At 33.4% G+C, this 26,936-nt stretch overlaps 1 long non-coding RNA gene across 5 annotated transcripts; it reads left to right on the top strand.

The window, feature by feature from the left end:
• Nucleotides 1–542: 542 nt before the first annotated feature.
• Nucleotides 543–12,650, top strand: LOC110834247 (uncharacterized). 5 transcript variants are annotated; one of them, XR_015536461.1, is made up of 8 exons: nt 571–782; nt 3,200–3,252; nt 3,696–8,038; nt 8,337–8,402; nt 8,814–8,925; nt 9,076–9,127; nt 9,859–10,382; nt 12,250–12,650. It is a non-coding gene; the product is annotated as an uncharacterized LOC110834247 (long non-coding RNA). The 5 variants fall into 5 exon arrangements; XR_015536462.1 differs by having other exon boundaries at nt 543–782; nt 8,337–8,410; nt 9,859–12,650; XR_015536460.1 differs by having other exon boundaries at nt 545–782; nt 8,337–8,406; nt 9,859–12,650.
• The last annotated feature ends 14,286 nt before the right edge of the window (nt 12,651–26,936 follow it).

The raw sequence follows: 26,936 nt of genomic DNA, 5'->3' as shown, positions 1-26,936 counted from the left end.
AGCCGCAGCACATCCTCAGGTGAGACAAATCCCTTCTTCACCAGTGACTCTTCTGTAACCAGATCTGTAAACGAAACAAGGTTTTATGGTTGTTGGTGCCAATTATGAGGGGCTACTGAAAAGAGTTGTCACATCACTCTTCAAGAAAGGAAGAAACAACTTTTGAATTCTATGGAGTTCTGTACTTAACTCGGTATTTCACTGTCATGATTTCGTGACGTAACTCGATTTTCACGTCATTCTTGTAATAATAAAAATTTCATTTGCAATTATTTAGTTTGAATTTACTTAACCCTCTTTTCAGATCATCACTGATATTTGTACTTCGGCTGGTTGGAAAATGTCAGACCAAAAAGTGCATGCAACACATCGTAAGGTATCGCATTAATATGATATAAACAATTACCTCCATCTAATATTACGGTGTCTTTGCACTCTTTGTTGGGAATTGAATATCTTCCCATCCCAAACTCTCTGGACTCTTAGTTATGTCTGTAGTGTTTGACTTCCTTGAAATACATATGGCGTGTGGGGTGGAAGACGGCTGTTTGTTTGTGCAACGTTGCTCACAATACTCATTTCTACGTACGTTTAGTTCAAACACCTGATTATTTTATTGACCACACACATAAATTAACAAAAATATGAACAATGTAAACCTCTTGTTAACGAATCAATCATAAAATAAAAGTTAGTTGAGATATGAGGTCCTCACTGTGACGAGTGTGAAGATGGCTGCTTCGTGGAGTGTTAAGTGCTAATCTTTCTGTGTTTAATAGAACGTAAGTAAAACTCTTTAGGCTCATGTAGTGCTGTGCAATTACAATTCATGGGAATTGAGGTTATTAAGATTTGAGTATTTTTAATGTGAGTTTGTGCCTTAACAAAATAGAACTGGGCTCTAGACCTTTTATAGTACTAGGTTTTTGATTGGTGTATGAGGTTTCTGGGATTTCTTGTAGGTTTTAATTTTGAGATATTAGGGGGACGGTGGAGAGTTTGGAATACAAGTAAGGTGAATACCCTTGGAGGGGTGGGTTGTCTTCTAGGCTTTATTTGTTTTTGAGAGGAATGGTGTGATTCCAGATTAATAGGGTTTCCTCTGAAGTGCTTTAAGCTTTAATTGGGTTTATATCCCATGAAATACTTATTTAACTTCAGTGTGGTTATTGCCTTGAGAAGGGTTGGTTTCTTCATGTGGTGGGTTTTTCTTAGTTTCTCTTTTGTAGTGGTAGTGATCTTTATTAAAACTTTTGTAATTTGTAATAGTAGTTTCTTCACATATTTTTCTGTTTAGTGTGTTTGGTTATTTAAAGAGCTATTGGGTTATTAGTGGGATTTTGGGTATAATATGTGGTGTTGGTAATTTGTTTTTTATTGTGTCTTGAAGACTCTCAATCCTTCTCAAGTTAAAGTTTTTTTGAGACCTCAGAGGTGTGCATAGTCTCCTGATGTTCTCTTCGAAATTCTTGGGGTTGTTTTGTTTTCAAGTTTCAAGCTACATCTGGAGTTACTGGGTCTAGGAATTTTCAAACTTGTAAGGGTCTTGAATCACTTCAGAGGACTTGGGCTTTTTAAAGCATTCTGGGTTACCGGAAGACATCTTAGGGTTATCATGCTAGGCTTTACCTTATCGTATTAATTTTTTAGGTTATTGTTCCCTTTCTCTGTTAATAGGTGTTTTCAGAATTTTAGGTGTCTTGATTTTCAGGACTGGGCTTATATATTTATAGGTTATAATTTTTCCCCAAGGCTGTGGGGTCATTTGAGAGATGTTATTGGTTTTGAGGGGGATTGTTTGTGCCAGAAGTTTGTTTTCTTCAGGGGTTTGTCTTGTAGTTGAGGGGGTTTAAATTCCATCAATATTATTGCATGTGTGTTAGGAGTCTCATGTCTTCTGGGGTTAGGTTTGTTTTGAATGTTCTTTGGGTTGTTTGATCCATTCTGGACTTGTCATTGCAGTCTGGATCGTTGACTTGAGTGTTTATTATTGTTGCAAGCATTGTAATTTTTTTCTCAGGATATTTTTAATGTATGTGAGTACTTTAAGCTGCTGTGAGTGCTGTTGGCTGGGGTGAGTTCTGATGTCTGAATTCATTACTGTTAGGAAGTGAGTGTAATGTTTGTGGCGTCTATTTTGACTGTGTTGTGTGGCTTTTGGATGGTGTGGGTTGTGTGTGTGTGTGTGTGTGTGTTCGTGTGTTCAGTTTGTGGTTACACAAAATGTCCAAGGTTTCAGGAACTATCCCTTACCCCATCATTAGAGTTCTAATGTGACATGATGGGGGCAGAGATGGTTCTAGAAACGTTGGTCTCTTCGTGTAAGCATTTGATGCTGCTGATTACCCAAGAAGATGTTATTTAGCTTAGTCTGCAGATGATGATTATGATGCATGTTTTCTGTGGTCACACCATTTGTTAAGTTTATGTAAAACAATGTAGCCCCTTTCGATTCCTGCCACATAAGTCGAAAAACAGAGAAAGAAAGCAAGTCCCCATTTTCCCCAGCTTTGTCGAAGAGTGTATATGCCGTATGACCTCTGCTTACCACCCACTGTGCTCGCTCGTGTTCTACAGGTTGCATACAAAGTCCCACAATCCCAGGGTAAAACATAATGTCATGGGTGAGCTTTCAGGTTCTCATGGCGGCTGGTATAAAAAAGACAGAACGTCCACCAGACTACACAGCGCAACATCCCAAAAGAGCCATAATAATAATTTGCCATTTTATCGGTATGGACCCGCTCTTGGAAGTCTTTAAGAATTTCAGGCACGATCTTCCATTTACGTGGTCTTCTGGGTTATGATGCTGCACCGCCTTATAAGAGGTCATCCATCAACGTCTGTGAGGAAGGCATTGTGTTCTTGTTTATAAAACAGCACTGCTATTCTTATAACCCCCAAATATATTCAACCTGAAGCTGACGACTGCATTATTTGTCGAAGCGTTGGAATACCTTGAAAATACGACGCGGATTATTGTCTATCGGCTTCGAGGGCGAAGTTGATAATACAGAAACATTTATTTGGGGTAGCGAGACTTAACATGCACACTGTGCATTGCCATTACTTCTGTTATGCTACCCTTTGGTCCCTACCTCCATTTTTCCTTCCGCCCCCATCATGAACAAGAACCACTTCCTACGCCGTTGTTGTTAGACCGGTTTACCGTCTATTTTTTTTTTTTTTTTTTTTTTAGATGTCTTGTTCTTCATTCTGCTCTTGGCACCAGTGCAGGCAACGCAGTTTCTGGTAAGTAAGGACATGTTTCGCTTTTTCGTAGTGTTTTCTTGTTAAATGCTGCTTATACTTTACTATGACCTCTATTTGTTAGTTTCGAATAAATTGTTTTCAACTCTAAAGACGTTTCAGTATAACCTTGTTTTATCATTCTTATTTTAATACTGTTTGTGATTTTTATAACGTATGCAATTAATGGTCTTAGAGCGGCAGACATAGTAGAGAGGTGTGTAGAAACATGCTGATTTAGAAGTAGTTTAGTAAAGAATGCAATCTATACGCCGCTTCCCATACTCACAAGATGTGAGCCCCTGAGGGTGAAATGTGGTAAACCGTACCGATAAAATTTGTTAAAAATGTCCCAAAAAATCAGAAATTGCGCGATGAGTTTCCTATTCAGAATAGTCTGAAACTAGAACATATTTCATTGCCACTGCTTTTAAATCTTGTTTTAGAATATACGCTAACAAAATCCGAGAGGGTACTGGAATCGAATGGGGCTTCCGGCCTGTATTGCAGAGCGGAAAGACAGGTCCAGTAAAAGAGACGAGCACAAAAGCTGTGCAAGACGCAATAAGGATGTTGGTTGAGAAATAAAGGCAGAGGAATATAATTACGGTCAGTTCTGATAATGACTCGTGTTGTTTGGATTTAACGCGATGGAAATATTTGGGAACATTTTTCATGACGCGATCCAACACGTGGCAGAGGACCACTAGAGAAGTCCACAAATAGAGATGTTGAAGACAAGGCGAAGTTATCTCTAAGACTCGAGCACCGCGCTGTGACGCAGATGCATGGGGAATGGAGGTATAGATCCACGCATTCTTCGCATAGGCGGTAGAAGGAGGTCAGTTGTTAGCTTCACACAGCCTCTTTACTGAAGGAAGAGACCAGTGTCCATTGGATAAGAGACTGTTTGGACCACAGAGCCTGTCATGATGTGGTGAGAAATTCTGCCCAGAATCGAACCCCGTATGTCCAGCTCATAGCGTAGTTCCTGTACTGAGTGAGCCATCCATCACTCTGCATAATTTAACAATGGTTAATGCTTGAAATATTTAATTTTAGGTGGATAATTAATAAGTTAAGTAATATTGCTTGAGCAGTATCTGAACCTGTTGGTAAGTTAGTGACTAAATGCAGTAGAGCCATTGTGAGAAGCTAATCAAGAAATGGTGCCTTATATTCATGTAAGGCACAAGGTTCATTGCCATGCTCACAAGAGTCCTCCATCAATTCCTATCCCAAGACGGAAGAATCCAGTTCATTCCCTACCACTCTTTCCTTAAGATTCATTTAGGCATTTTGTAAAATTTTCTACATGAACTGAATTTCACTGGAATTTTTAAAGATTACACCTCGACTTCTTCAAGTAAACTGTATTCATGCGGATGAGGACCTGAAATGCTGTTGTTGATGACTGTTATCAATGCAAGATTTCTATGCAGTCTGAAATGCAAGAAACACGACTTATTAAAGAGAAAAGTATTTCAAGTGAAATGACTAGAATGTGAGAAATATACTGAATAGAAGAAATGTGGTCACAAAAGCCGAAATATTGTACATCAGTGATATGAAGTTTGAGGAGGTTTTGGAGGACAATTATAAATGAATATTGACATGATTGTAAATGTTGTATTTGTTCTAGTTCATGGTTGAAGTGGTTTCCTGATGGTGCGTTGATTACTGCGGACAAATGAATTCTAGAAGATAATGTAAGAGAATTACAATTTACCACCTGCATGTATTCTGATTATGGAGCCATGGACTTGGAAGGAATCATGAGGTAGTGGACAAAATCGATAACAGTATTAAGCTTTCTATAGACTTCAAAGAAACCAGGATTAATATTGGTCTTCTACATGCTTTAGTCCCCTCCAAAATCCAACCCTTGGCGTCCTCGTCGCGGAGGGGGGTAACGTTCTCGGACGGCTAACAGGGCTCTGGTCCACCGAAGCCAAGGTGTGAGGTATCATGCTGAGGGCTGCATGGCACAAAGGATCCCTTCAGGGCACTGCCGCCTTAGTTTGCTCTCAGTATCAGCCAGCCTGGGAAAGTTTAAAAGACAACTGGAGGCAGAAGCCCAGCAGTTGTCAGAAAACTACCAGAAAAGTTCTGTGATATGGAGTCTCCATTTTAAAGCTGGTCATTTTCAGCAGGGAGTCGGTATTTCTGGCATACCACCACAGAGAGCTGGCATTTGCAGCAGACCCATGGAAGAATGCGATAAACAGTTTATAGCCTTGTGGCCTTATGGTCGACAGGCAACATTTGGCACAGACTGCGTGTCTGGATGCCAGACGGAAGCTTAAAAGCCAGAGAGAGCCAAGATGGTACCAGGGGCATATGAAAACTCGGGTACATGACACTACCCAAGTTTAAGGATGCTCTGACCAGGGTGCTTACAAGGCCCAGGTCGAAGGGCAATACCGCAATTAAAGAGGTTAATCCTCTAGATAGACCCAGGGGTCTACAGGGAGGCCATGATCATGGTCACCAATAAAAGCTCTTTAATAAAGAGCTTTTCAGGATTTTGGCATTTGTCTGTCATTTAGAAAAATCAGACGATTATCACGAGATCTCGCCAGGTAGGGTACTGTGCTTTGACGTGGCTGGGGGCTACTGGTAGGTTAGAAGAAAAGGAAGCACAAAAGATCAGTTAATGGTCACTTTGAAGACCATGCCCATTTATTTACATTATATTACATGCTTCAGTCCACATGTGTCATTGTTTGCTTTCTTTAATTACTAATTATTGTGCTTTTCTCCAACTGAAAATATGTGTGTGTGTTTTTTATGCAGTTCTGTTGTTTATGCATGCAGCCTATGTGATGTTATTTTAATGTTTCTGAATTGGCCTATTTGTTGATTGATACATGCTCATACTGCATTTCTTTGTTATGTACTAACACATTATTGAAATGTGACAGAATACTTTAAACATGCTCTTAATTATAGGTTATTCCACTTGTATGTGTTGTGTGTACGCTGCATAGCATTTCACATCACATTTACTTTATTTTTTCCCAAGTGCTGTGTTCTTCTATACCTGTTAAAGTACAGATAATTATTGAATATTATGTTTATACACATCTTACTTATGCCATTGAGTTAATATGTACGGCCTACATGTGATGCTATTTTAATTTAAATTTTTTTAATTGTCCCATTTGTTGCAATGATGTATGTGTTCATATTGAATTTTTGTCGTGTTTTTTCACTGTCGAATTGTTGTATAACATTGATTAAACTTCCTGTTAATTGTTCATAAAATACAATTTTCTATGTGTCCATTGCAGATACGTAATCTGTACATCTGCCTGTTGATATATTTCCATCTGCTGGGAAGAGGCAACCAATCTGAATTGAGAGGGAAATGAGCATGCCAGGTGGAATGGAAAGTGACTTGTTTCTGTGACGAACATACTTTTTGCTTCAGAATGTTATGCAGGAGCTTTGAAGTTTCAGGGAGCCATGAAATACTAGAGAAGAGAGGTTACAGTACTTGTTTCTAACAGGCTTCAAAGAAACCTGATCTAATTCTTCTGTTCATGTGTTTCAGTGCACACATGCCATTAGGCCATTAGCATTTGCTTTCTGGGCAATCTGTGTTCTGCTGTTGTGTATTCAGATTTGCTGTATGTCTTATTTATTATGCTGTTATTTGTACACTTATTATATCAATTCTAATTTTTTGATGTGGTTTTATGTGTTGTATGTTCATATTGCATTTCTTGCTTCTCTACTTCCCCATTAATTGTGACACAAAGTAAAATTAATTAAAATTGACATTAATTATATTCTTACAGTGCAAATGTTTGGCTTATTTATATTACATGCATAATGTTGAGTGTACTTCATTTTGATGTTTTCTTGTTTTTCTTACTTTGTTGTGAATTTGATATGCATGTGCTGATTCTGTTGTATTATTTCATGCCAATTATAACACTAGTTTCATTTTAAGGCTAATATCTCGATGCACACGAGATATGTTTGTCTGGGAGTGTTTTAAAACCTTGATTTCAGGAGCTCCCTCATAGGCCGGCCACATTTATTGGCGTTTACAAGGCAACCAGTCTGAAGTGGCAGAAAATGAGCATGCCTGGTGGAATACGAAATGGATTGATTTCTGTGATGAGCGTAATTTTTGTTCCAGAATGTGGTGCAGAGAGCCTTGATGTTGGAGGGAGCCATGAGATAGTGGAGAAGAGAGGTTACAGTATATGCATTTTAAATAGGCTTCAAGGAATCCTGATCTAATTCTTGTGTTCATGTGTTTCAGTGCAAACATGCCGTGAGGCCATTATCATTTGCGTTCTGGGCATTCTGTGTTCTGCTGTTCTGTACATAAATATGTATTCAAATTTGTTGTATGTATTTCTTATTTAACTGTGTTCTTTTTACATATATTGTTTAAATTCCAATATTTTGATATGGTGTATTCATTGCATGTTCATATTGCATTTCTTGCTTCTGTAATTCCCTGTTAATTAAATGTGATACAGAGTAAAATCGATACTAATTATATTCTTACTATGAAAATGTTTCCTTATTTATATTGAGTGTACTTCATTTTGATGTTGTCTTGTTAGTTGTACTCTTTTGTGCATTTTATATTTGAGTGCTCCAAGCTGTCATAGTAAAGCTGCTGTATTGACGCACACAGGACATATTCTTTGCCTGGGGCTGTTTTAAAAGTATTTCAGGGATTCCGACATCAGGCCATGTTGATGGGTATTTGCGAACGATGGCGGGGCCTGTCTGCTAGGAAGAGGCAATCAATCAGAAGTGACTGGTGAGTGTGCATAGTGGAACATGAAGTGGATTTGCTTCTGCAATGATTCTCTCTCTCCCCCCCCCCCCCCCCCCCAAAGAATTTGAAAGCCTTTGGAGTCAGTGGGAGATTTTGAAGCAGGATGTGTGAAGAAAGTAGAGAACGCCTGGTAGATCAATTTTGTAGGTGGTCCTAAATTAGTACTATCCACATTTTATTCCCCATGAGCCTTTTTTAAAGCATGAATTCAGATTCGCACCTTAGGTAGTGTTCCTGTGTGTAAAGGACATATTGTGATGAATTAAATTTTTTCTTCCAGAGGCAGTCATTCAAAATCAGCTACTCAAATGCCATAGCAACCACAAAAGGCAGAGAAAGTGAGACAGTACGTGAGTAATTTATAGAATTCACTTAAGCCTGTGATTTAACTTTTGGAGACATTCTGGTAGTATACGAAATTCTTATCAAATGTAGGGTATCAATAAACTCAGTTTAGCTAGAAAGAAAAGTTTGAATGGCACATATCGCGAAACTCACAAATATGTTTGGTATACTCACCATTCAATGGTCTGATGTAAAGGATGCTTTATTTCTAGTGCCACAAGTATTTTTGTCTTGTCTCCTGATTGAAGGACACATTCAAGTAGTTAGGAGTAAGTGTAATAACTTAAAATTGCTTTCTTGATGATCAGCCAAAGTTTCAAGTGAAGACAAAATCCCGAAGCCTGTAATAAGAGGAGAGGTATTAGTTTTGAAAAATTCCGTTCATGGAGACAAACCAATTGATATGTTACAGACATATCGAATGTATGTCTGAAGGAAGTGCTGGGTTGTTTGCTACCAGGAAGACCACCAAGAGGTAGAGGGATAGAAGAGGTCCAGGATAGTGGCAGGGAGACGACTGGAAGGTCAGTGGATGGGTGGAGAATTTTAATATCAATGAGCACATTTCTTTTCAATGTTTCATGAAATTTAGCAGTATTTCATAAGTAATTAAAATAGTTTTTAATAGCAATGCTTTCAATTTCTCAGATTGTTTTCTCTGTTTTAAATTTCAGGGACAGAGTCGGCAGAACACGGCTACCCGTCTCGACAGCGTCTCATGAGCAGGTTCGTGCATCATTGCATCATGAATAATTACTGGTATTATCCAAGGTTCATACAGAATGTAGTGTATCAATGAAGGTTGTGTAGTTATTGAAGATGTTTTTAGGTGACATCCATCCTAAAATAAATGCAGGAACAACTTTATTACACCTGACATTCATGTGTATTTCTAGTATCATAAGGAGAAACATAGGACATTTATGTGTGTTCTTGTTGCATCTCTTGCACTAATGACTGAGTTCAAGTGTTTAGTACTAAAATTGCCCTCTCTTAATATCAGTACTGCTACCAATGCGAGATAAAATTCAAAAGCGTGTGATCAGAGAACGGGTATTAGTTTAGCTACTCTGTTTGTTCAGGTATAAAGTCAAAATGACTGATGTGTTACAGACTTGTCTGAACTATGTGTGAACGAAGTGTTGGGTTGGTTTCCACCACGAGAAAATAAAGGAGGAAGACCAAGAAGGAATTTTAATATTACTAATCCTATTGCTGTATTTTCATATCCTTCATGAAACTGATACATACACCATAAATAAACGAAATAATTTTCACTATTAATGTTCATAATATCTTCTCAGGTACTTGGATTAATTATTATATTTGTTCTCCTTTAGTCATGGCTGTAGTAGTTTCAGATATTGGAATTTTCACCGGCAAGCTATCTTTTACCAATATTTTATATAATACAATGCACACAGAAGAATTTCCTGCATAAATGTTCCTAATTCCAGGGACAGTGTCCACACAGAAGGGCCACTCACCTTGAAACATCGTCTCGAGATGTGGTTCGTGCAGTCGTGGAGTTCCTATGGGTGTGAGGCATGGTGGCAGCAGTTGCATATTGGGCACTTCAAGTTGTCTGTGGTTCAGACGTCACGGGGCTGACCAAGCTGTCCATTGGCAGGTAGTCAACGTTCAGGGCATAATGCAAGTGGACAACGGGTGACTGAAGACCAGTGAATGACTGAAGAATATAATCTGTGATGTGAAAGAGAAGTGAAGGCCAAGTGTCACAGCTTGGTTCAAAAATTGATCCCTGATTTTGTGTTATACCATTCATGAAGTCTGCAAACATTTTGGAGGAACAAAAGAAGACGAGACATTCTTTACTCCTGTGCAACTTGGAGTTGAGGGGTCTGCTGCAGGCCCTAACCAACTTGCCCTGAGAAGAAGCTTTTGGTAAGAAGTGAAATGGGTTACGCTTCTAGAGGGAATGAATCTGGTGGTCCATCTTGTGACTGAGCTACATATTGTGGTATGTGACATTGTAGTGTTTATGTATCTGCTACGTGTATCCTGAGATTTCATTCTATCCCCTCAATTATTGGTATCGTGTTGGCCCACATTCCTTACAGGCACAGAAAAGAAACAAAGTAGGCTTACATGTTTACCGCGAAGTCTGCGTTTGTCCGTCTTGCAGGAGTCAAATGAATTCACCAATTTTCATGGACAATTAGCCATTAGGCGTGGCGCGTATCTTGCACTTCTCAACCTTTTATAGCTGATAAGGTTGTAAACTCGCAACTTGTAGTTTTAACAGATTATTGAAACCATTGCAATTTTCATCTGGTAAAAAGCTAACTGGCTGGGACATATTATGAGAAGGAATGGATTACTGAGTGATATCACCGAAGGCCAGGTTGAAGGAAAGCGAGGACTAGGAAGAAGATTGATACAGCTACCCGACGACCTTAAACAAGGAAAGAAGATGACGTTCCAGGAATTAAAGCGAGAAGCCGAGAATAGGGACAACTGGAGAGCTCTGTTTGGGCAGAGCAATGGACCTGTCGTAAGACAAAACACTTAATAATAATAAATTTCTTGTGGAATTAATACATCGAAGTGACTGATGATAAAAAGTTTTGAATTTTAGGTGTTTGACAGTGACAAGTAATGAAATATTGAGGGTAGACACGCGAAGTTTAATATGGAGATAAATCTTAAACATATCGTCTACATCATTTACATTAATTTCAGGATACTTGCTTTTTTGACAATAGTATTTCTTAGTTGTTTAATGGACTTTGTGTGTTCAGGAAACTGATTTATGTTGCACATTCATAAAACATAGTCTTGAATTATTTTGGCGTTGCCCAATTATATTATTACTGTCCTTACTATATGGACGTGATGTTAGCATTCATCATTCTGCAGTAGGTGTTGTAAAGCGATATTTATATTTATATTTTAATTTGATGTTTGCGTGGTTAGAGAATATTAGTATTTGAGCTACACAGTGGCCTGAAAGAGGGCTGTTCGTTAATTTAATGCTTTTAATAGGTCTCTGGTTCAAATTCCATTACAGTACATTGAATGAGGTAATCACTGCCTCGTTTGTAGTCGTTTCCACTTTGATAGGGACCGGCCATTATGTCATAAAATTCCATATGTGTGTTTGAAGCAACTGAAAATGTTAAATGAGAAGAAGTAATTACTTAAGGACCCACAGACCAGCAAAGTTTTAATCAAAAAGTGACACAACCGTGTTGAGTAAGTCATCAGTTTCATGATTGCATATCAAGAAATATAATTCATAGATTGTTTTATGTGGCTAAGAGTAACTGATGAAGTCTTTCTTGCTGTGACCATTTCTGCGTGAATTTAGTTTATTTGTGTAGTAGTAGTAGTAGTGCATGCAGTTGAAGTAGCAGTGAGTAGCATGTTGCTGATTTGTGCTAATTTGAATTGCATGATGCAGAATTGTTGGTTGTGTGTAGGTAGATCATGTGTGAACATAAATTACGAATGTGCCATTTGTTATTGATAAACTGAAACAAGATTTATATTTCTGCAGTTTTGTGTACTCTGAAATTTGTGCTAGAATGTATTTATTGAAATTCTGAAGAAATTGTTTTGTGGGGGGCTTGAAGTACTCTCACACATGAGCATCGAAGTGCACGTTGAGAAAGGACGTATTGCGCTTCTGGATTGTGTTGGGCACTTTGTGCGGATGAGTTTGTTTTGGAAAGATGTCGCGGTGATCCTGCAGATGGGTAATGCGATTTGTATACCTTAATCCGTGCCTTTGCTACGTTCAGCGCACACGATACACGTTACCTTTGCGATAAGAAGCTTTTGTATTTGATTTGTTTTTGATTTTGTTTCTCGCCGGATTGTTTCAGCTGCCAGTTGTGCATTCTGGTGAAGAGTTATCTTATATCCCAAGAAGACATTTTGATGTTGCTGTTTCAACTTGCTCCATGAAGAGTATGAAGTTGAGCTGCTCCATTATATTAAGCAATCGCTCATGTTCACTTTGTTCTTCATAAATGAAGATGGGTGATACGTGAATCAATTTGCTGTAACGGTCAAAATGACTTATGTACAAATATGTTCTCCGTAAGCTGAGGTGGGTGATATGTGACTGAATTTGGCGTAATACTAAAATGATGTATAAGTGTATTGTCTGTAATAATTTCCTGTATCTGGAATAACTTACTGATACTGGTGTTTCATGTTGCAATGTGTATAAAGCGATGTAATGTGTTTTGCTTGTGTAAAGAGTTAGGAACTTGGCCCTGTATACTGTACTGTACTGTACTGTCGAAATTTTAAAAAAATCAAAAAACGTCGGAAATCGTCCAAAACGACAAATTTCAAAAAATGTCGAAATTTTAAAAAAATCAAAAAACGTCGGAAATCGTCCTAAAAGACAAATTTCGACATTTTAAAAAATCAAAAAACGTCAAAAAATCGTCCAAAACGACAAATTTCGACATTTTTTGAAATTTCTCAAAGGGGTACCCCTTTGAGAAATTTCAAAAAATGTCGAAATTTTACAAAAATCAAAAAACGTCGGAAATCGTCCAAAACGACAAATTTCGACATTTCTTGAAATTTCTCAAAGGGGTAACCCTTTGAGAAATTTCAAAAAATGTCGAAATTTTAAAAAATCAAAAAACGTCGGAAATCGTCCAAAAAGACAAATTTCGACATTTTAAAAAATCAAAAAACGTCAAAAAATCATCCAAAACGACAAATTTCGACATTTTTTGAAATTTCTCAAAGGGGTACCCCTTTGAGAAATTTCAAAAAATGTCGAAATTTTAAAAAAATCAAAAAACGTCGGAAATCGTCCAAAACGACAAATTTCGACATTTCTTGAAATTTCTCAAAGGGGTACCCCTTTGAGAAATTTCAAAAAATGTCGAAATTTTAAAAAAATCAAAAAACGTCGGAAATCGTCCAAAACGACAAATTTCGACATTTTTTTGAAATTTCTCAAAGGGGTAACCCTTTGAGAAATTTCAAAAAATGTCGAAATTTTAAAAAAATCAAAAAACGTCGGAAATCGTCCAAAAAGACAAATTTCGACATTTTAAAAATCAAAAAATCGTCCAAAACGACAAATATCGACATTTTTTGAAATTTCTCAAAGGGGTACACCTTTGAGAAATTTCAAAAAATGTCGAAATTTTAAAAAAATCAAAAAACGTCGGAAATCGTCCAAAACGACAAATTTCGATATTTCTTGAAATGTCTCAAAGGGGTAACCCTTTGAGAAATTTCAAAAAATGTCGAAATTTTAAAAAAATCAAAAAACGTCGGAAATCGTCCAAAAAGTAAAATTTCGACATTTTAAAAAATCAAAAAACGTCAAAAAATCATTCAAAACGACAAATTTCGACATTTTTTGAAATTTCTCAAAGGGGTACCCCTTTGAGAAATTTCAAAAAATGTCGAAATTTTAAAAAAATCAAAAAACGTCGGAAATCGTCCAAAACGACAAATTTCGACATTTCTTGAAATTTCTCAAAGGGGTACCCCTTTGAGAAATTTCAAAAAATGTCGAAATTTTAAAAAAATCAAAAAACGTCGGAAATCGTCCAAAACGACAAATTTCGACATTTTTTGAAATTTCTCAAAGGGGTAACCCTTTGAGAAATTTCAAAAAATGTCGAAATTTTAAAAAAATCAAAAAACGTCGGAAATCGTCCAAAACGACAAATTTCAAAAAATGTCGAAATTATAAAAAAATCAAAAAACGTCGGAAATCGTCCAAAAAGACAAATTTCGACATTTTAAAAAATCAAAAAACGTCAAAAAATCATCCAAAACGACAAATTTCGACATTTTTTGAAATTTCTCAAAGGGGTACCCCTTTGAGAAATTTCAAAAAATGTCGAAATTTTTAAAAAATCAAAAAACGTCGGAAATCGTCCAAAACGACAAATTTCGACATTTCTTGAAATTTCTCAAAGGGGTACCACTTTGAGAAATTTCAAAAAATGTCGAAATTTTAAAAAAATCAAAAATCGTCGGAAATCGTCCAAAACGACAAATTTCGACATTTTTTGAAATTTCTCAAAGGGGTAACCCTTTGAGAAATTTCAAAAAATGTCGAAATTTTAAAAAAATCAAAAAACGTCGGAAATCGTCCAAAAAGACAAATTTCGACATTTTAAAAAATCAGAAAACGTCAAAAAATCGTCCAAAACGACAAATTTCGACATTTTTTGAAATTTCTCAAAGGGGTACCCCTTTGAGAAATTTCAAAAAATGTCGAAATTTTAAAAAAATCAAAAAACGTCGGAAATCGTCCAAAACGACAAATTTCGACATTTCTTGAAATTTCTCAAAGGGGTACCCCTTTGAGAAATTTCAAAAAATGTCGAAATTTTAAAAAAATCAAAAAACGTCGGAAATCGTCCAAAACGACAAATTTCGACATTTTTTGTAATTTCTCAAAGGGGTAACCCTTTTGAGAAATTTAAAAAATGTCGAAATTTTAAAAAATCAAAAAACGTCGGAAATCGTCCAAAAAGACAAATTTCGACATTTTAAAAATCAAAAAACGTCAAAAAATCGTCCAAAACGACAAATTTCGACATTTTTTGAAATTTCTCAAAGGGGTACCCCTTTGAGAAATTTAAAAAAATGTCGAAATTTTAAAAAAATCAAAAAACGTCGGAAATCGTCCAAAACGACAAATTTCGACATTTCTTGAAATTTCTCAAAGGGGTACCCCTTTGAGAAATTTCAAAAAATGTCGAAATTTTAAAAAAATCAAAAAACGTCGGAAATCGTCCAAAAAGAGAAATTTCGACATTTTAAAAAATCAAAAACGTCAAAAAATCGTCCAAAACGACAAATTTCGACATTTTTTGAAATTTCTCAAAGGGGTACCCCTTTGAGAAATTTCAAAAAATGTCGAAATTTTTAAAAAATCAAAAAACGTCGGAAATCGTCCAAAACGACAAATTTCGACATTTCTTGAAATTTCTCAAAGGGGTAACCCTTTGAGAAATTTCAAAAAATTTCGAAATTTTAAAAAAATCAAAAAACGTCGGAAATTGTCCAAAACGACAAATTTCGACATTTCTTGAAATTTCTCAAAGGGGTAACCCTTTGAGAAATTTAAAAAATGTCGAAATTTTAAAAAAATCAAAAAACGTCGGAAATCGTCCAAAAAGTAAAATTTCGACATTTTAAAAAATCAAAAAACGTCAAAAAATCATTCAAAACGACAAATTTCGACATTTTTTGAAATTTCTCAAAGGGGTACCCCTTTGAGAAATTTCAAAAAAAATTTAAAAAAATCAAAAAACGTCGGAAATCGTCCAAAACGACAAATTTCGACATTTTTTGGAATTTCTCAAAGGGGTAACCCTTTGAGAAATTTCAAAAAATGTCGAAATTTTAAAAAAACCAAAAAACGTCGGAAATCGTCCAAAAAGACAAATTTCGACATTTTAAAAAATCAAAAAACGTCAAAAAATCGTCCAAAGCGACAAATTTCGACATTTTTTGAAATTTCTCAAAGGGGTACCCCTTTGAGAAATTTAAAAAAATGTCGAAATTTTAAAAAAATCAAAAAACGTCGGAAATCGTCCAAAACGACAAATTTCGACATTTCTTGAAATTTCTCAAAGGGGTACCCCTTTGAGAAATTTCAAAAAATGTCGAAATTTTAAAAAAATCAAAAAACGTCGGAAATCGTCCAAAAAGAGAAATTTCGACATTTTAAAAAATCAAAAACGTCAAAAAATCGTCCAAAACGACAAATTTCGACATTTTTTGAAATTTCTCAAAGGGGTACCCCTTTGAGAAATTTCAAAAAATGTCGAAATTTTTAAAAAATCAAAAAACGTCGGAAATCGTCCAAAACGACAAATTTCAAAAAATGTCGAAATTATAAAAAAATCAAAAAACGTCGGAAATCGTCCAAAAAGACAAATTTCGAATTTTAAAAATCAAAAAACGTCAAAAAATCGTCCAAAACGACAAATTTCGACATTTTTTGAAATTTCTCAAAGGGGTACCCCTTTGAGAAATTTCAAAAAATTTCGAAATTTTAAAAAAAACAAAAAACGTCGGAAATCGTCCAAAACGACAAATTTCGACATTTCTTGAAATTTCTCAAAGGGGTAACCCTTTGAGAAATTTCAAAAAATGTCGATATTTTAAAAAAATCAAAAAACGTCGGAAATCGTCCAAAACGACAAATTTAGACATTTCTTGAAATTTCTCAAAGGGGTACCCCTTTGAGAAATTTCAAAAAATTTCGAAATTTTAAAAAAATCAAAAAACGTCGGAAATTTTCCAAAACGACAAATTTCGACATTTTTTGAAATTTCTCAAAGGGGTACCCCTTTGAGAAATTTCAAAAAATGTCGAAATTTTTAAAAAATCAAAAAACGTCGGAAATCGTCCAAAACGACAAATTTCGACATTTCTTGAAATTTCTCAAAGGGGTACCACTTTGAGAAATTTCAAAAAATGTCGAAATTTTAAAAAAATCAAAAATCGTCGGAAATCGTCCAAAACGACAAATTTCGACATTTTTTGAAATTTCTCAAAGGGGTAACCCTTTGAGAAATTTCAAAAAATGTCGAAATTTTAAAAAAATCAAAAAACGTCGGAAATCGTCCAAAAAGACAAATTTCGACATTTTAAAAAATCAGAAAACGTCAAAAAATCGTCCAAAACGACAAATTTCGACATTTTTTGAAATTTCTCAAAGGTGTACCCCTTTGAGAAATTTCAAAAAATGTCGAAATTTTAAAAAAATCAAAAAACGTCGGAAATCGTCCAAAACGACAAATTTCGACATTTTTTGTAATTTCTCAAAGGGGTAACCCTTTTGAGAAATTTAAAAAATGTCGAAATTTTAAAAAATCAAAAAACGTCGGAAATCGTCCAAAAAGACAAATTTCGACATTTTAAAAATCAAAAAACGTCAAAAAATCGTCCAAAACGACAAATTTCGACATTTTTTGAAATTTCTCAAAGGGGTACCCCTTTGAGAAATTTCAAAAAATTTCGAAATTTTAAAAAAATCAAAAAACGTCGGAAATCGTCCAAAACGACAAATTTCGACATTTCTTGAAATTTCTCAAAGGGGTAACCCTTTGAGAAATTTCAAAAAATGTCGATATTTTAAAAAAATCAAAAAACGTCGGAAATCGTCCAAAACGACAAATTTAGACATTTCTTGAAATTTCTCAAAGGGGTACCCCTTTGAGAAATTTCAAAAAATTTCGAAATTTTAAAAAAATCAAAAAACGTCGGAAATTGTCCAAAACGACAAATTTCGACATTTCTTGAAATTTCTCAAAGGGGTAACCCTTTGAGAAATTTAAAAAATGTCGAAATTTTAAAAAAATCAAAAAACGTCGGAAATCGTCCAAAAAGTAAAATTTCGACATTTTAAAAAATCAAAAAACGTCAAAAAATCATTCAAAACGACAAATTTCGACATTTTTTGAAATTTCTCAAAGGGGTACCCCTTTGAGAAATTTCAAAAAAAATTTAAAAAAATCAAAAAACGTCGGAAATCGTCCAAAACGACAAATTTCGACATTTTTTGGAATTTCTCAAAGGGGTAACCCTTTGAGAAATTTCAAAAAATGTCGAAATTTTAAAAAAACCAAAAAACGTCGGAAATCGTCCAAAAAGACAAATTTCGACATTTTAAAAAATCAAAAAACGTCAAAAAATCGTCCAAAGCGACAAATTTCGACATTTTTTGAAATTTCTCAAAGGGGTACCCCTTTGAGAAATTTCAAAAAATGTCGAAATTTTAAAAAAATCAAAAAACGTCGGAAATCGTCCAAAACGACAAATTTCGACATTTCTTGAAATTTCTCAAAGGGGTACCCCTTTGAGAAATTTCAAAAAATGTCGAAATTTTAAAAAAATCAAAAAACGTCGGAAATCGTCCAAAAAGACAAATTTCGACATTTTAAAAAATCAAAAACGTCAAAAAATCGTCCAAAACGACAAATTTCGACATTCTTTGAAATTTCTCAAAGGGGTACCCTTTGAGAAATTTCAAAAAATTTCGAAATTTTAAAAAAATCAAAAATCGTCGGAAATCGTCCAAAACGACAAATTTCGACATTTCTTGAAATTTCTCAAAGGGGTATCCCTTTGAGAAATTTCAAAAAATGTCGAAATTTTAAAAAAATCAAAAAACGTCGGAAATCGTCCAAAACGACAAATTTCGACATTTCTTGAAATTTCTCAAAGGGGTAACCCTTTGAGAAATTTCAAAAAATGTCGAAATTTTAAAAAAATCAAAAAACGTCGGAAATCGTCCAAAAAGACAAATTTCGACATTTTAAAAAATCAAAAAACGTCAAAAAATCGTCCAAAACGACAAATTTCGACATTTTTTGAAATTTCTCAAAGGGGTACCCCTTTGAGAAATTTCAAAAAATGTCGAAATTTTAAAAAAATCAAAAAACGTCGGAAATCGTCCAAAACGACAAATTTCGACATTTCTTGAAATTTCTCAAAGGGGTACCCCTTTGAGAAATTTAAAAAAATGTCGAAATTTTAAAAAAATCAAAAAACGTCGGAAGTCGCCCAAAAAGTAAAATTTCGACATTTTAAAAAATCAAAAAACGTCAAAAAATCATCCAAAACGACAAATTTCGACATTTTTTGAAATTTCTCAAAGGGCTACCCCTTTGAGAAATTTCAAAAAATGTCGAAATTTTAAAAAAATCAAAAAACGTCGGAAATCGTCCAAAACGACAAATTTCGACATTTCTTGAAATTTCTCAAAGGGGTACCCCTTTGAGAAATTTCAAAAAATGTCGAAATTTTAAAAAAATCAAAAAACGTCGGAAATCGTCCAAAAAGACAAATTTCGACATTTTAAAAAATCAAAAAACGTCAAAAATCGTCCAAAACGACAAATTTCGACATTTTTTGAAATTTCTCAAAGGGGTACCCCTTTGAGAAATTTCAAAAAATGTCGAAATTTTAAAAAAATCAAAAAACGTCGGAAATCGTCCAAAACGACAAATTTCGACATTTCTTGAAATTTCTCAAAGGGGTAACCCTTTGAGAAATTTCAAAAAATGTCGATATTTTAAAAAAATCAAAAAACGTCGGAAATCGTCCAAAACGACAAATTTAGACATTTCTTGAAATTTCTCAAAGGGGTACCCCTTTGAGAAATTTCAAAAAATTTCGAAATTTTAAAAAAATCAAAAAACGTCGGAAATTGTCCAAAACGACAAATTTCGACATTTCTTGAAATTTCTCAAAGGGGTAACCCTTTGAGAAATTTAAAAAATGTCGAAATTTTAAAAAAATCAAAAAACGTCGGAAATCGTCCAAAAAGTAAAATTTCGACATTTTAAAAAATCAAAAAACGTCAAAAAATCATTCAAAACGACAAATTTCGACATTTTTTGAAATTTCTCAAAGGGGTACCCCTTTGAGAAATTTCAAATAAATTTAAAAAAATCAAAAAACGTCGGAAATCGTCCAAAACGACAAATTTCGACATTTTTTGGAATTTCTCAAAGGGGTACCCCTTTGAGAAATTTAAAAAATGTCGAAATTTTAAAAAATCAAAAAACGTCGGAAATCGTCCAAAAAGACAAATTTCGACATTTTAAAAATCAAAAAACGTCAAAAAATCGTCCAAAACGACAAATTTCGACATTTTTTGAAATTTCTCAAAGGGGTACCCCTTTGAGAAATTTCAAAAAATTTCGAAATTTTAAAAAAATCAAAAAACGTCGGAAATCGTCCAAAACGACAAATTTCGACATTTCTTGAAATTTCTCAAAGGGGTAACCCTTTGAGAAATTTCAAAAAATGTCGATATTTTAAAAAAATCAAAAAACGTCGGAAATCGTCCAAAACGACAAATTTAGACATTTCTTGAAATTTCTCAAAGGGGTACCCCTTTGAGAAATTTCAAAAAATTTCGAAATTTTAAAAAAATCAAAAAACGTCGGAAATTGTCCAAAACGACAAATTTCGACATTTTTTGAAATTTCTCAAAGGGGTACCCCTTTGAGAAATTTCAAAAAATGTCGAAATTTTTAAAAAATCAAAAAACGTCGGAAATCGTCCAAAACGACAAATTTCGACATTTCTTGAAATTTCTCAAAGGGGTACCACTTTGAGAAATTTCAAAAAATGTCGAAATTTTAAAAAAATCAAAAATCGTCGGAAATCGTCCAAAACGACAAATTTCGACATTTTTTGAAATTTCTCAAAGGGGTAACCCTTTGAGAAATTTCAAAAAATGTCGAAATTTTAAAAAAATCAAAAAACGTCGGAAATCGTCCAAAAAGACAAATTTCGACATTTTAAAAAATCAGAAAACGTCAAAAAATCGTCCAAAACGACAAATTTCGACATTTTTTGAAATTTCTCAAAGGTGTACCCCTTTGAGAAATTTCAAAAAATGTCGAAATTTTAAAAAAATCAAAAAACGTCGGAAATCGTCCAAAACGACAAATTTCGACATTTTTTGTAATTTCTCAAAGGGGTAACCCTTTTGAGAAATTTAAAAAATGTCGAAATTTTAAAAAATCAAAAAACGTCGGAAATCGTCCAAAAAGACAAATTTCGACATTTTAAAAATCAAAAAACGTCAAAAAATCGTCCAAAACGACAAATTTCGACATTTTTTGAAATTTCTCAAAGGGGTACCCCTTTGAGAAATTTCAAAAAATTTCGAAATTTTAAAAAAATCAAAAAACGTCGGAAATCGTCCAAAACGACAAATTTCGACATTTCTTGAAATTTCTCAAAGGGGTAACCCTTTGAGAAATTTCAAAAAATGTCGATATTTTAAAAAAATCAAAAAACGTCGGAAATCGTCCAAAACGACAAATTTAGACATTTCTTGAAATTTCTCAAAGGGGTACCCCTTTGAGAAATTTCAAAAAATTTCGAAATTTTAAAAAAATCAAAAAACGTCGGAAATTGTCCAAAACGACAAATTTCGACATTTCTTGAAATTTCTCAAAGGGGTAACCCTTTGAGAAATTTAAAAAATGTCGAAATTTTAAAAAAATCAAAAAACGTCGGAAATCGTCCAAAAAGTAAAATTTCGACATTTTAAAAAATCAAAAAACGTCAAAAAATCATTCAAAACGACAAATTTCGACATTTTTTGAAATTTCTCAAAGGGGTACCCCTTTGAGAAATTTCAAAAAAAATTTAAAAAAATCAAAAAACGTCGGAAATCGTCCAAAACGACAAATTTCGACATTTTTTGGAATTTCTCAAAGGGGTAACCCTTTGAGAAATTTCAAAAAATGTCGAAATTTTAAAAAAACCAAAAAACGTCGGAAATCGTCCAAAAAGACAAATTTCGACATTTTAAAAAATCAAAAAACGTCAAAAAATCGTCCAAAGCGACAAATTTCGACATTTTTTGAAATTTCTCAAAGGGGTACCCCTTTGAGAAATTTCAAAAAATGTCGAAATTTTAAAAAAATCAAAAAACGTCGGAAATCGTCCAAAACGACAAATTTCGACATTTCTTGAAATTTCTCAAAGGGGTACCCCTTTGAGAAATTTCAAAAAATGTCGAAATTTTAAAAAAATCAAAAAACGTCGGAAATCGTCCAAAAAGACAAATTTCGACATTTTAAAAAATCAAAAACGTCAAAAAATCGTCCAAAACGACAAATTTCGACATTCTTTGAAATTTCTCAAAGGGGTACCCTTTGAGAAATTTCAAAAAATTTCGAAATTTTAAAAAAATCAAAAATCGTCGGAAATCGTCCAAAACGACAAATTTCGACATTTCTTGAAATTTCTCAAAGGGGTATCCCTTTGAGAAATTTCAAAAAATGTCGAAATTTTAAAAAAATCAAAAAACGTCGGAAATCGTCCAAAACGACAAATTTCGACATTTCTTGAAATTTCTCAAAGGGGTAACCCTTTGAGAAATTTCAAAAAATGTCGAAATTTTAAAAAAATCAAAAAACGTCGGAAATCGTCCAAAAAGACAAATTTCGACATTTTAAAAAATCAAAAAACGTCAAAAAATCGTCCAAAACGACAAATTTCGACATTTTTTGAAATTTCTCAAAGGGGTACCCCTTTGAGAAATTTCAAAAAATGTCGAAATTTTAAAAACATCAAAAAACGTCGGAAATCGTCCAAAACGACAAATTTCGACATTTCTTGAAATTTCTCAAAGGGGTACCCCTTTGAGAAATTTAAAAAAATGTCGAAATTTTAAAAAAATCAAAAAACGTCGGAAGTCGCCCAAAAAGTAAAATTTCGACATTTTAAAAAATCAAAAAACGTCAAAAAATCATCCAAAACGACAAATTTCGACATTTTTTGAAATTTCTCAAAGGGCTACCCCTTTGAGAAATTTCAAAAAATGTCGAAATTTTAAAAAAATCAAAAAACGTCGGAAATCGTCCAAAACGACAAATTTCGACATTTCTTGAAATTTCTCAAAGGGGTACCCCTTTGAGAAATTTCAAAAAATGTCGAAATTTTAAAAAAATCAAAAAACGTCGGAAATCGTCCAAAAAGACAAATTTCGACATTTTAAAAAATCAAAAAACGTCAAAAATCGTCCAAAACGACAAATTTCGACATTTTTTGAAATTTCTCAAAGGGGTACCCCTTTGAGAAATTTCAAAAAATGTCGAAATTTTAAAAAAATCAAAAAACGTCGGAAATCGTCCAAAACGACAAATTTCGACATTTCTTGAAATTTCTCAAAGGGGTAACCCTTTGAGAAATTTCAAAAAATGTCGATATTTTAAAAAAATCAAAAAACGTCGGAAATCGTCCAAAACGACAAATTTAGACATTTCTTGAAATTTCTCAAAGGGGTACCCCTTTGAGAAATTTCAAAAAATTTCGAAATTTTAAAAAAATCAAAAAACGTCGGAAATTGTCCAAAACGACAAATTTCGACATTTCTTGAAATTTCTCAAAGGGGTAACCCTTTGAGAAATTTAAAAAATGTCGAAATTTTAAAAAAATCAAAAAACGTCGGAAATCGTCCAAAAAGTAAAATTTCGACATTTTAAAAAATCAAAAAACGTCAAAAAATCATTCAAAACGACAAATTTCGACATTTTTTGAAATTTCTCAAAGGGGTACCCCTTTGAGAAATTTCAAATAAATTTAAAAAAATCAAAAAACGTCGGAAATCGTCCAAAACGACAAATTTCGACATTTTTTGGAATTTCTCAAAGGGGTACCCCTTTGAGAAATTTAAAAAATGTCGAAATTTTAAAAAATCAAAAAACGTCGGAAATCGTCCAAAAAGACAAATTTCGACATTTTAAAAATCAAAAAACGTCAAAAAATCGTCCAAAACGACAAATTTCGACATTTTTTGAAATTTCTCAAAGGGGTACCCCTTTGAGAAATTTCAAAAAATTTCGAAATTTTAAAAAAATCAAAAAACGTCGGAAATCGTCCAAAACGACAAATTTCGACATTTCTTGAAATTTCTCAAAGGGGTAACCCTTTGAGAAATTTCAAAAAATGTCGATATTTTAAAAAAATCAAAAAACGTCGGAAATCGTCCAAAACGACAAATTTAGACATTTCTTGAAATTTCTCAAAGGGGTACCCCTTTGAGAAATTTCAAAAAATTTCGAAATTTTAAAAAAATCAAAAAACGTCGGAAATTGTCCAAAACGACAAATTTCGACATTTTTTGAAATTTCTCAAAGGGGTACCCCTTTGAGAAATTTCAAAAAATGTCGAAATTTTTAAAAAATCAAAAAACGTCGGAAATCGTCCAAAACGACAAATTTCGACATTTCTTGAAATTTCTCAAAGGGGTACCACTTTGAGAAATTTCAAAAAATGTCGAAATTTTAAAAAAATCAAAAATCGTCGGAAATCGTCCAAAACGACAAATTTCGACATTTTTTGAAATTTCTCAAAGGGGTAACCCTTTGAGAAATTTCAAAAAATGTCGAAATTTTAAAAAAATCAAAAAACGTCGGAAATCGTCCAAAAAGACAAATTTCGACATTTTAAAAAATCAGAAAACGTCAAAAAATCGTCCAAAACGACAAATTTCGACATTTTTTGAAATTTCTCAAAGGTGTACCCCTTTGAGAAATTTCAAAAAATGTCGAAATTTTAAAAAAATCAAAAAACGTCGGAAATCGTCCAAAACGACAAATTTCGACATTTTTTGTAATTTCTCAAAGGGGTAACCCTTTTGAGAAATTTAAAAAATGTCGAAATTTTAAAAAATCAAAAAACGTCGGAAATCGTCCAAAAAGACAAATTTCGACATTTTAAAAATCAAAAAACGTCAAAAAATCGTCCAAAACGACAAATTTCGACATTTTTTGAAATTTCTCAAAGGGGTACCCCTTTGAGAAATTTCAAAAAATTTCGAAATTTTAAAAAAATCAAAAAACGTCGGAAATCGTCCAAAACGACAAATTTCGACATTTCTTGAAATTTCTCAAAGGGGTAACCCTTTGAGAAATTTCAAAAAATGTCGATATTTTAAAAAAATTAAAAAACGTCGGAAATCGTCCAAAACGACAAATTTAGACATTTCTTGAAATTTCTCAAAGGGGTACCCCTTTGAGAAATTTCAAAAAATTTCGAAATTTTAAAAAAATCAAAAAACGTCGGAAATTGTCCAAAACGACAAATTTCGACATTTCTTGAAATTTCTCAAAGGGGTAACCCTTTGAGAAATTTAAAAAATGTCGAAATTTTAAAAAAATCAAAAAACGTCGGAAATCGTCCAAAAAGTAAAATTTCGACATTTTAAAAAATCAAAAAACGTCAAAAAATCATTCAAAACGACAAATTTCGACATTTTTTGAAATTTCTCAAAGGGGTACCCCTTTGAGAAATTTCAAAAAAAATTTAAAAAAATCAAAAAACGTCGGAAATCGTCCAAAACGACAAATTTCGACATTTTTTGAAATTTCTCAAAGGGGTAACCCTTTGAGAAATTTCAAAAAATGTCGAAATTTTAAAAAAACCAAAAAACGTCGGAAATCGTCCAAAAAGACAAATTTCGACATTTTAAAAAATCAAAAAACGTCAAAAAATCGTCCAAAGCGACAAATTTCAAAAAATGTCGAAATTTTAAAAAAATCAAAAAACGTCGGAAATCGTCCAAAACGACAAATTTCGACATTACTTGAAATTTCTCAAAGGGGTACCCCTTTGAGAAATTTCAAAAAATGTCGAAATTTTAAAAAAATCAAAAAACGTCGGAAATCGTCCAAAAAGACAAATTTCGACATTTTAAAAAATCAAAAACGTCAAAAAATCGTCCAAAACGACAAATTTCGACATTCTTTGAAATTTCTCAAAGGGGTACCCTTTGAGAAATTTCAAAAAATTTCGAAATTTTAAAAAAATCAAAAATCGTCGGAAATCGTCCAAAACGACAAATTTCGACATTTCTTGAAATTTCTCAAAGGGGTATCCCTTTGAGAAATTTCAAAAAATGTCGAAATTTTAAAAAAATCAAAAAACGTCGGAAATCGTCCAAAACGACAAATTTCGACATTTCTTGAAATTTCTCAAAGGGGTAACCCTTTGAGAAATTTCAAAAAATGTCGAAATTTTAAAAAAATCAAAAAACGTCGGAAATCGTCCAAAAAGACAAATTTCGACATTTTAAAAAATCAAAAAACGTCAAAAAATCGTCCAAAACGACAAATTTCGACATTTTTTGAAATTTCTCAAAGGGGTACCCCTTTGAGAAATTTCAAAAAATGTCGAAATTTTAAAAAAATCAAAAAACGTCGGAAATCGTCCAAAACGACAAATTTCGACATTTCTTGAAATTTCTCAAAGGGGTACCCCTTTGAGAAATTTAAAAAAATGTCGAAATTTTAAAAAAATCAAAAAACGTCGGAAGTCGCCCAAAAAGTAAAATTTCGACATTTTAAAAAATCAAAAAACGTCAAAAAATCATCCAAAACGACAAATTTCGACATTTTTTGAAATTTCTCAAAGGGCTACCCCTTTGAGAAATTTCAAAAAATGTCGAAATTTTAAAAAAATCAAAAAACGTCGGAAATCGTCCAAAACGACAAATTTCGACATTTCTTGAAATTTCTCAAAGGGGTACCCCTTTGAGAAATTTCAAAAAATGTCGAAATTTTAAAAAAATCAAAAAACGTCGGAAATCGTCCAAAAAGACAAATTTCGACATTTTAAAAAATCAAAAAACGTCAAAAATCGTCCAAAACGACAAATTTCGACATTTTTTGAAATTTCTCAAAGGGGTACACCTTTGAGAAATTTCAAAAAATGTCGAAATTTTAAAAAAATCAAAAAACGTCGGAAATCGTCCAAAACGACAAATTTCGACATTTTTTGTAATTTCTCAAAGGGGTAACCCTTTTGAGAAATTTAAAAAATGTCGAAATTTTAAAAAATCAAAAAACGTCGGAAATCGTCCAAAAAGACAAATTTCGACATTTTAAAAATCAAAAAACGTCAAAAAATCGTCCAAAACGACAAATTTCGACATTTTTTTAAATTTCTCAAAGGGGTACCCCTTTGAGAAATTTCAAAAAATTTCGAAATTTTAAAAAAATCAAAAAACGTCGGAAATCGTCCAAAACGACAA

The sequence above is a fragment of the Zootermopsis nevadensis genome, unplaced genomic scaffold (assembly GCF_977971745.1).
Source record: "Zootermopsis nevadensis isolate Lab colony 2312 unplaced genomic scaffold, Znev_1.0 Znev_ptg000022l, whole genome shotgun sequence".
NCBI lineage: Eukaryota > Metazoa > Arthropoda > Insecta > Blattodea > Termopsidae > Zootermopsis > Zootermopsis nevadensis.
The sequence above is the reverse complement of the archived record's forward strand: the minus strand, read 5'-3'. Positions and strand labels throughout refer to the sequence as shown.